At 39.2% G+C, this 11,544-nt stretch overlaps 1 non-coding gene across 1 annotated transcript; it reads left to right on the top strand.

The window, feature by feature from the left end:
* The first annotated feature begins 5,039 nt into the window (after positions 1–5,039).
* Positions 5,040–5,146, top strand: LOC128288265 (small nucleolar RNA R71). Its single transcript, XR_008278694.1, has one exon. It is a non-coding gene; the product is annotated as a small nucleolar RNA R71 (small nucleolar RNA).
* Positions 5,147–11,544: the final 6,398 nt, after the last annotated feature.

Here is an 11,544-nt window from a genome sequence, read left to right as displayed (position 1 = left end):
TCCCTCCCCATTACCGTGTAGGTAGGAAAGAAAACAAAAAAAATTTGTTCATCCATTTCACTCTCTTTTTGGCCGAAAATACTAAGGATAAGGAAGGAGTTTTGCTTCATGCTTGGTTTGGAAGAGGATTAGGAAGGGGTTTGGCTATACTTGCATCAAGATTAAGGTATGTTTGATGTTGTGCCATGAGATTCATGCATGTTTTTGGTTGCTAACTTGATGTTCTTATTAGCCCATGGTTCAAATCTTTGTTATATCATGGGGATGGCATTTGGCCAAGGTGGATTTTGAGTTAATGCCATTGCATGTTACATATGAAGCTTGATGATGATACATGTGATGGTGGATTGAGGACCCTTAGATTTTCTTTAAGCATTTTTGAATGAGATACTAAGTCCTTTGTGTAATCATGACCAAAATTATGGTGTCGTGATGTATTCGGCCATGGTACATCCATAAGTGTGATTTATGCTCATTGCATGGAAAGTAAGATTTGTGTTTCGAAATCATGTTCATGTTTAGTTACAATCAACTTGAGATTCGGCTCTAGCATATATATATGTATATATGTTTGAGCATGATGTATTGGTATGACATATATATACTATCTCAAGGTATATACTTACTTATGATGATGTTTGGTTATGAAGGAAATGATAGATGTGTATTGAGTTACAATATGGAATGCATTAGTTAGTAAAATGTATGCTGTTTTGTGTGGTAATAAGTGTATAATTGGCCTCAACATGGACATGCATATTCGCCACATGAGGGAAATTGGTGTACATGCATTCAGTTAGAGGCAAGCATATTGATGCCTATTCTTGGCTTAGAAAATTCGGCTAAGAGGAATATTAACTAATGTGTTAAGTTCGATTCATGATTCGTACATATGCAACTTTGATGCCTAATGAGTATATATATTGGCTAAGTACCTTGAATTCCTCTTCGATGCTCAAATGATTAAATCAATTTATTTGTCAAATTAAGCTCAAGAGCAAAGGGAGCTAAATTCGATAAAGGGAAGGAAAAAGTAGTCGAGTAGTCATTCGAAATCGCCGACAACATCCAAGGTAAGTACTTGAGTAATAGAGCTTAAATTCTGAATTGATTAGATCATGTTTAAAGCAAATTAAAATCATGCTCTTTGTGTGTGGCTATTGAGCCGAAATTTCAAGTGTGAATAGTGCCTTCTGTGAGTTTTGCTAATGAAAATGAAATACGAATGTGTCATAATTTATTGATAATTGTGCTCGGTTATTCGAATGATGTCTAGGCTAAGTCCCGAAGGCCTTGTGCTAAGTGACTATATCCGGACTAGGATCCGAAGGCATTCGTGCGAGTTAAAAAATCCGGGCTAAGTCCGAAGGCATTTGTGCAAGTTACTAAACCCGGGTTAAGTCCCGAAGGCATTCGTGCGAGTTACTATAACTGGGCTTTGTCCCGAAGGCATTTGAGCGAGTCGTTATATCCGGTTAAATTCCGAAGGTACGTGATTCGAGAACGAGCAATCTTGCTGTAAAAATTTCAGTTTATACACTTGTGAAAATTCCAGCAATGAGGTATGTTCGTATGTGCTTGAATTAGTTGATTCCCTTCGAATAATATTCGCTCGATCGAGTAATGGGTTTCGGTATTTGGCTAAGATGATCCCTTATGTATGAACATGGGGTTGGAATGTGAAATGAGTATGATATTGAGAATTTGTGCATATGAAATTATCCGTTAGCTTTATGAATGCTATGCTTTTGTTGTGCTGGAATCTCTTGCTCAAACTTACTAAGCATAAATTGCTTACTCCGTCTTCTCTGCTTTCTCTGTTTTATAGATTTTGCTCGTTAGCTATCGGATTCGGGATCATCAAAGTCGAAGTCATCCACACTATCAAAGCCCCCATTTTGGTACAATTTTGGTTGAACTTTGAAATGGCATGTATAGGACTACCCTTTTGTTGAAGGTCATGTACCTTTCGGTTTTGTGTAAACTTGGATGGCCATGCGAAAATGGCTTATATACGTTTTCCGCCTAGTACCATAATCGTTTGTTTGTTGATCATTATGAGGTATGGAATTGTTTTGAAACGATTAGCCATTGGGATGGTTAATCATGATCACACTTTGTGCTATGTATGCAAAAGGGGCCAATTGAATCATGGAAATCATGAAATAGGTAAAGCCTACCTTAAAGGCAGATGCTGACAGCAGCAGTGATGTGGATGTGAAAAATCACTAAAAATAGTAGTAATGGTATTAAATAGTGAATAAATTATGTAAATGAACTTTGATGAATCTACTTTCATGTGGAAGAAACGAAACGGTCATATGAGTTATATGTTAAGAGATATTAAAGTTCTCGTGAAACAGGGCCAGAACGGTTTCTGGATCCCCTGTTCCGACTTTGGAAATTCATTGTAAATTAGCCAGAGATAATTAGGAGTCGTTCCATATATTTATAGATTCCTCTCTGAGTCTAGTTTCTATAGAAACAAACGAAATCAGTATTAAATCCCTGTACAAGGAGATATTCAATTCGTAATGCACGAAGGTCAGTGTAGTTGAACCCTGGGATAGGGGAGAATTTAACTAATAAACTGTACTAATTGGCTTGACCAAAAATTCTAGAAAACAATCTGTAGATGGACATATGAGTCTAGTTTCAGGAAAAAATTACGAAACAAATTTTCGAGCTTTGATACTCAAGATATGATTTTTAAGGCGACAGTGATGCAGTGACCAGCTAGTCTGGAAATTTCTAAATGGACTGTGAAAATAGTTAAGTCTGTGTGCACCTTGTGTCCGATTCCGGTAACGGACTCGGGTACGGGGTGTTACATCCTGCTTCCACAAGGCTGTATCGCAAGGCCGTGTTTCTTCCCCTGCTTGGCCACGGCCTTAGGCACGCCCGTGTGCCTGGCCGTGTGTGCTGAGAAACTTTGCAACTCAAAGATAAAGTTAATGATTTAAAGCGTTAGAAATTGAAAATAAAGAAATCAGAATATGTTAGTGCTCAGGTTGCCTCCAAGAAGCGCTTATTTATAGTCTAAGCTCTACTTACCTCTCCGGTGAATGGTCAGGGTGGTTTGAAGAGTTTATACTCCTCATTCCTGCTATCAATCTCATCAAAATAAGGTTTTAAGCGAGTGTTGTTTACCTTAAAAGTGCCGAACTTGGGGTTGCTCACCTCCACCGTACCGAATGGAAAAATATTGAGTACCGTAAGAGGGATTTCCTCATTCGGTGTGGTAGTGACAATGTGGGGATCTGCTACATCTAGTAAGACTTTATCGCTAACCTTAAGTTGATTAGGAGAGGTATCAGCCTTGTTTTGACGTAGTTTCGGTTTATCATGTGTTCTCGATTTGTGTACTCGCCATTCATCTAGCTCCTCTATCTGTTTCCTCTATTCTTCATGAATGTGTCCTTTATCATTTCTAGAACATGGCTCGTGAACTTCTTTGAAGCTTAATTTCTGCAAAGTCATAATGTCAGTTTTAGCAGATTGGTGTGGACTATTACCTTCAATGTTTGATGTGATGCCAGAATTACGAGCTTGAAGGGTAATCATTTCGTCTCCTACACGAAGTGTAAGCTCACCTGTGCCAACATCAATAATTGTTTTAGCAGTTGCTAAAAAGGGCCTCCCTAAAATCAAAGGGGTGTTATTATCCTCCTCTATGTCTAGAACAACGAAATCAACGGAGAATATGAACTTATCTACTTTCACGAGTACGTCTTCAATAATACCCCTAGGAAATCTTATAGTTTTATCTGCCAATTGAATGCTCATCCTAGTTTATTTAGGTTTCCCATGACCTAGTTGCTTAAACATTTTGTAAGGCATTACATTAATACAAGCCCCTAAATCAGCTAATGCATGACGTATATCTAAACTACCAATTAAGCAAGGAATTGTAAAACTCCCTGAATCTTTCAATTTGTAGGGTAGCTCATTCTGTAGAATAGCTGAGCAGACTGCATTTAGCTCCACATGCGACGCTTCGTCCAAATTCCGCTTATTTACTAAAATCTCTTTTAAAAATTTCATCACATTTGGCATCTGCGACAAAGCTTCAATAAGCGGTAAGTTAATATGTAATTTTTTCAAAAGTTAAAAGAATTTATCGAATTGTTCATCTGAGCAGTCTTTCCTTGTCACGTTAGGGTATGGCACACGAGGTTTATATTCGACAGTCACTGGTTTGTTTGTATTTTGACCTACCTCATCTCTCTATTTGCTTACCACAATTTCTTGCCTCGGTTCTGGTTCAGGCTCAACGACTCCTTCGTCATCTTGAGTATTAATTACATTGAGTTGTTCCCTTGGGTTAGGTTCGGTATTACTTGGCAAACTACCTTGTGGTCGTTCAGAGATCAGTTTGGAAAGCTGGCCTATCTGAGTTTCGAGTCCTTGGATCGATGCTTGTTGATTTTTAAGTGTTGTCTTGGTATTTTGGAAACGGGTTCCTGACATTGATATGAATTTTGAGAGCATCTCCTCAAGGTTTAGTTTCTTCTCTTGTTGATAAGGTGGTTGTTGAAAACCCTGAGGATTTTGTGGCTTTTGATTTCCTTGACCACCCCAGGAGAAATTTGGGTGGTTCCTCCGACCTACATTATAAGTATTACTATATGGGTTATTTTGAGATCTAAAGTTATTATTACTCATATAGTTGACTTGTTCCTCTTCGATTGTGGGATTGAAGGATTGATATTCTGTATGCACACCTCCTTCACTTGAGTCACACCTCATTACTGGATGTACCTGCGTAGAACCAAGAAAACTATCAATCTTTTTTATTGAGAAGTTCTACCTAATTTGACAGCATAGTAACTGAGTCGACGTTATAAACGCCGGCTATTTTTGTTGGCTTAGTCCTCATGACTTGCCACTGATAGTTATTCAGTGACATTTCTTCAATGAATTCATAAGCCTCTTCAGGTGTTTTGTTGTTGATGGTTCCGCCAGCAGCTGCATCAACCATTTGCCGAGTCGAGGGATTCAGACCATTGTGGAATGTTTGTACTTGACGCCAAAGCGGTAACCCATGGTGAGGGCTCCTTCTCAGTAAGTCCTTGTATCTCTCCCATACATCATAAAGTGTTTTTAAATCCATCTGCACAAAAGAAGAGATATCATTACATAATTTAGCCATTTTAGCTAGCGGAAAAAATTTTAGTAAAAATTTCTCAGTCATTTATTCCCAAGTAGTGATAGACCCTCGTGGTAAAGAGTTCAACCACTGTTTAGCTTTGTTTCTCACTGAAAAGGGAAATAAATGAAGACGAATGGCATCATTAGAAACGCCATTGATTTTGAATGTATCGTAAAATTCTAGAAAATTTGCTAAGTAAGCGTTGGGATCTTCATCCTGCAAACCATCAAACTGAACAAACTACTGTATCATCTGAATAGTGTTAGGTTTTAATTCAAAAGTATTTGCAGCTACAGTAGGTTTAACTATACTAGATTCAGTTCCTGTTAAAGAAGGTTTAGCAAAATCATACATAGTGCGTGGAGCAGGATTTTGATTAGCTACAATTGCAGGAGGTAGCTGATTGCCTTAGTTTTCAGCCATCTCTACAGTTGGGGGTTGAGTATCGTCTTCTTGCTCGTTCTCCGTGTATCGTAAGTTACGTCTTATCTCTCTTTGATTTCTACGAACTGTACGATCGATTTCTTCGTCAAAAAGTAATGGTCCCGCCGGGTTTCTTCTAGTCATAAACTATAAAAACCTGCCAAGAGAAAGAATAAGTAAATTAATAGATAATAAAATAAAAATTAAATTAAATTGCAAGAAAATTAAATGGCTAAAGTAATAAAAGTTTAGCGTTCCTAATATTCTAGTTTCCCGGCAACGGCTGTAACACCCTGAATTTGGGCCTAGAAGTTTTGGGCCTTGAGCATGGGAGCGGTTGAAGGCAGCTTTTAATATTTTGTTGTGCATGTAAATTTTGTTAATGAAGGCTTATTTTAGTGGTTAAGTGTACTGAGAAGTGTTGGAGAAGTCTTGGGTTCAAACCTGGACTCTAGTAAAAATTTAAGGTAGATCAAACCCTGGGTGTAGTAGGTAGGCCTTAAGAATATTGTTGGAGAAATTGTGACACAAAAAAAGGAGTGTGGTGTAGTGGCAAGGTGACGCCACTTAGGGACAAGGAAGTGACGCCATAGAGGAAGCAAGGGTCCAAGGTTCAAGTCTTGACTCTTGCAATATATTTTGGTTTTCTTTTCAATAAATCTAGAAGCAAGTAGGTGCGCTTTAAAGTTTAATGTGTTGGATTTATGACACAAATGAGTTGGTGGCCTAGTGGTGATGGCGTGAGTTGGCATATAGGAGGACTTTGGTTCGAATCCATTGGCATGCAAAGGTTGATTATTTTGCTATGTTGGGATGGCAAGAGTTGGTGTTGAATTTAAACTCTGATGATGGAGGGATCCCACATCGGTAAGCTAACATAGGAGTGGATCTGTCGGCTTTAAATAGAGACCTATGAGGAGAGCAAAGGTACCTTTCTTGGCTGATCCCTTTCGCGTTATGGCGAGCTCGTTTGGGTTGGGCATCGGCTAGAAGTGCTTGGAGCGCGGATTAACTCCAGTCTCCTATCAGGTGTGTATTTATCACTACTCTTGTTGTTGGATTGCTACTTGAGTGCGATGGTAGAAAGGGGCCATATGGGCCCAATGGGCCTCTGGCCCAATTGGATAAGTTGTTTGATTGTGTAGTAAATATTGGACTAGGCTAGGTGAATCGAATATCTGTGGCTAGGTTTGGGCTAAAAGGGCAACACGAGCGCGTGTGGGCCCATTTGGGCCGAGAATAGGCTTTAGGCCCATTCGTATTGTTATCCATGTTTAGAATACTTTAGTTTACCAATTCTTGAAATGCCCTCGACTTGTAAAATTACCAAAGTACTCCGATTTACGTAATTACTGCTTTACCCTCAATTTACGAATTACCAAAATACCCTTGGTTTATAAAATCACCAAAATACCCCTAGTTTGTAAAATTACTAAAATACCCTTTGTTTATAAAATTACCAAAATACCCATGGTTTGAAAAATTACTAAAATACCCCAGTAGGGTAAAATTCTTGAAATACCCTTGTGGGGTAAAATTACCATTTTGTCCCTAGGGTGTTAAATGACTATTTTGCCCTTGTGGGCAAGTGACCGACTTGGACTGTGATATAGACAACTTTGGAGGAGCAATGAGGCTTGGAGTATCGACTTGGATAAGCTTGAATCGTATTATTGGACCCCGTGAAGGTAAGCAACTTAAGGTCAATAAGGGTTCTTTGGTGAATAAGGTAGGGTGGATTTTGAGTTTGTTAAGCATAACTTGTATGCTAAAAATGGTGATGAATAATTGTAGGACATCGTAAGGGATCTCAATTAGCGATCGTCATGAAACAGTGTGTCTTAACACCCTTCTTTAGTTCAATTCGGCAAAAGCCGAAATGCCGAAATTCCGGCATTTCATAGGCTTGTGAGTATGCGAATGCTCTCAAGACATAGAGTAATTATTAGATCTAGCACCGCAAAGTGGTAAGTAAGTTTGTGTGACGTATCAACGTACTCCGGGAAAAGGGCCTCGATGGGCCAAAATCGGGCCCAATGGGCTTACTACCCAATATGGGCAAGAGGTGGGCAAAGTAGCTGTCGGTTAGATGGGAGAATCAAATTGCATAAAACCGATAAAAATTATGAATTAGCTTGTGTAGTAGCGTAGATCACGAAATTACCCTAAAGAGCAAAATTACTGAAATTACCCTAAAGAGCAAAATTACCAAATTACCCTAAATAGCAAATTACCAATATACCCCTAGGGTTTAAATTGGTGAACGCATGATTGATTACTCTTGTATTTTGCATGATATGCATTTATTAATATCTGTTGCATGGGATTGGGGTATTAATGGAGGAAATCTTGAAAGTGGTTCAACCACGTCTTGGAGGCTTTGCCTCAATCGACCGAAATTTGAGTGCGTTGTCTGCAACAAAGGTGTGTGTAATTTGGGTGGGTTGAGATATTCCCCACATGGTGTGTAGGGTTGGTGCAGGCGGTGTAGCGGTTGGTGGGTTGAGTAGTCTCCCGGATGGGCTTGCATTCATTATTCTTGTTGTTACTCATGCTCTTGAATCGGGCCTATGGGCCACACTGTTATGTAAAAAGGGCTAAGGCCTTGCTCTCAGATTCGAAAGGGCTTGACCTCTGTGTCTTGTTATCTGAATAGGGCTTAGGCCCAATGAGCTCGAGTGAATTGGGCTTTGGATGGGTTTCTGATACACCGAGTTTTCCCAAACTCACCCCTTCCTCTTCCATACTTGCGGTGAGCCCTAGAATTGGTGGACTTGGAGTGGGGGGATTCAGAGTGGCCATGAAGATTAATTGCCGATTTTAAAGAAGTTTAGCCTTTAATTTGGGTTATTTTATTTTTTTATTTTTTTATTATGCTTAAAGTTGTAATAAGGCCGCTATTTTTAATTACTTTTATTATGGGGATTATTAAACGGCTAGCACTAGGGTTCGCTTTATAAACTCTACTTGTTTTTAAAAGATCACGATGACACGCAAAGTTTCCATAAGTAAATGTTTTCCCAAGAAAATAAATATTTTAAGCAAGCGATTTGCGACCTTAATCAATTTCTTAAGTGGTCATAATCAAACGGTTTTCTCAAAATTATACGAGATGTTAGAGTGTGGCAATGGCGGTGTGCATGTCTAGGATTGGATCCAAGAGAGAGCTTGGTACTTAAGCGGTCAAGCGGACTCACCTCCTCTTCTTCCTGGTTTCCTACATGGTGCGCAGCTTCCATTCACTTTAACTTACTTTTAAAAGTGTCTTTTACAACACCAACTCAGCTTTTCCAAACTAAGTGTTTTGAACGCATCAATGTGGCGCATCAGATCCGGTCATAACATCCAGGCCGGGTTTGGGGTGTTACATTTAGTGGTATCAGAGCCTGGTTACAACAACTCGGCTGTGGATCGGGTCCGAAAATCTTTAAAAAAAAGTTTTTCCTATAGGTTTTTCAAAATGTTCAAATTTTTCTATTGAACGAAGTTAAATCAATAGTTTTAAAAAAGTGTTTTCAAATGAAATCTTTTTATTTTCGGTAAACAAAAACATGGGTTTTTATGGACTGATAAAGAAGTGGCACACTGAATCCCCGGCACCAAGTCTGTAAGTATTTCTGTTCCTCATATTACACTGTATTAAGATATTATTGTAGATAGAACTGAGACCATATCATGACATTATAACTAGGGCAACCCTAAAAACTCTAGAATCTCGAGATCGTAGCTAGGCTATGATTACGTGAAAATAGAAACTTGAAAATACTATCTCTGCATAAGACATGTGAATAAATAGTAAAATTTTTGAGATCTTTGTAGTTAATTGAGATGTGTCTTGGTAATGTAGAGTATTGATATGGATTTTGAGGGTAAGAAAAGTCCGCCAACTTCGGTGCGGTAACTCGAGCTTGGTAATCTTGAGGCAATGGCCGAGTTAGTAAGGAAAGTGGTAAAGGAAGTATTGGAGACCAAGGTTAAGGAAATTAGGGAAATGTTTCAAGCGGGTGCTTGCGGTGTAAGAAGAGAAAGGATTCTAGTTCTCGAAGACCAAGCTTCGTTCGTGAAACATGTTAAGGCACGACCAAACTTTCCAACCTCGCAAAGACTGCAGAATTCAAGCGCCATATCTTGGTGAATACCTTAGGAAGATGGGAGGATGCTTTAGATGTGGGTCCAAGGAGCATCGAGCTCGGGATTGCCAAGTTTATCCTATTTAAGTGTGTGTTACGAATTGAATGCGTGCTTGATAAACATTTCTTTATTTCGGTAATTAGATGTTCTGCGTCGTATTAAAATTATTTAGATCGAGTCTTGTGCAGTAGCGTAGTGGGGTAGATGTTAGATGACTACCTGTTAAATGGAAATTTCGAGGACGAAATTTCTTTAAGGGAGGTAGAGTTGTAACACCACAATTTGGGCCTAGAAGTTTTGGGCCTTGAGCATGGAAGCGGTTGAAGGCGACTTTTAATATTTTGTTGTGCATGTAAATTTTGTTAATGAAGGCTTATTTTAGTGGTTAAGTGTCTTGAGAAGTGTTGGAGAAGTCTTGGGTTCAAACACGGACTCTAGTAAAAATTTAAGGTAGATCAAACCACAGGTGTAGTAGGTAGGCCTTAAGAATATTGTTGGAGAAATTGTGACACAAAAAAGGAGTGTGGTGTAGTGGCAAGGTGGCGCCACTTAGGGACAAGGAAGTGACGCCATAGAGGAAGCAAGGGGTCCAAGGTTCAAGTCTTGGCTCTTGCAATATATTTTGGTTTTCTTTTCAATAAATCTAGAAGCAAGTAGGTGCGCTTTAAAGTTTAATGTGTTGGATTTATGACACAAATGAGTTGGTGGCCTAGTGGTGATGGCGTGAGTTGGCATATAGGAGGACTTTGGTTGAATCCTTGGCATGCAAAGGTTGATTATTTTGCTATGTTGGGATGGCAAGAGTTGGTGTTGAATTGAAACTCGATGATGGAGGATCCCACATCGGTAAGCTAACATAGGAGTGGATCTGAAGTCGGCTTTAAATAGAGAGAACTATGAGGAGAGCAAAGGTACCTTTCTTGGTGATCCCTTTCGCGTTATGGCGAGCTCGTTTGGGTTGGGCATCGGCTAGAAGTGCTTGGGCGCGGATTAACTCCAGTCTCCTATCGGTGTGTATTTATCACTACTCTTGTTGTTGGATTGCTACTTGGTGCGATGGTAGAAAGGGGCCATATGGGCCCAATGGGCCTCTGAGCCCAATTGGATAAGTTGTTTGATTGTGTAGTAAATATTGGACTAGGCTAGGTGAATCGAATATCTGTGGCTAGGTTTGGGCTAAAAGGGCCACACGAGCGTGTGGGCCCATTTGGGCCGAGAATAGGCTTTAGGCCCATTCGTATTGTTATCCATGTTTAGAATACTTTAGTTTACCAATTCTTGAAATGCCTCGACTTGTAAAATTACCAAAGTACTCCGATTTACTGAAATTACTGTTTTACCCTCAATTTCTGAATTACCAAAATACCCTTGGTTTATAAAATCACCAAAATACCCCTAGTTTGTAAAATTACTAAAATACCCTTTGTTTATAAAATTACCAAAATACCCATGGTTTGAAAAATTACTAAAATACCCACAGTAGGGTAAAATTACTGAAATACCCTTGTGGGGTAAAATTACCATTTTGTCCCTAGGGTGTTAAATGACTATTTTGCCCTTGTGGGCAAGTGACTGACTTGGACTGTGTGATATAGACAACTTTGGAGGAGCAGCGAGGCTTGGAGTATCGACTTGGATAAGCTTGAATCGTATTATTGGACCCCGTGAAGGTAAGCAACTTATGGTCAATAAGGGTTCTTTGGTAGAATAAGGTAGGGTGGATTTTGAGTTTGTTAAGCATAACTTGTATGCTAAAAATGGTGATGAATAATTGTAGGACATCGTAAGGGATCTCATGGCGATCGTCATGAAGCAGTGTGTCAGAACACCCTTCTTTA

Source organism: Gossypium arboreum, unplaced genomic scaffold (genome assembly GCF_025698485.1).
Source record: "Gossypium arboreum isolate Shixiya-1 unplaced genomic scaffold, ASM2569848v2 Contig00172, whole genome shotgun sequence".
NCBI lineage: Eukaryota > Viridiplantae > Streptophyta > Magnoliopsida > Malvales > Malvaceae > Gossypium > Gossypium arboreum.
The sequence above is the reverse complement of the archived record's forward strand: the minus strand, read 5'-3'. Positions and strand labels throughout refer to the sequence as shown.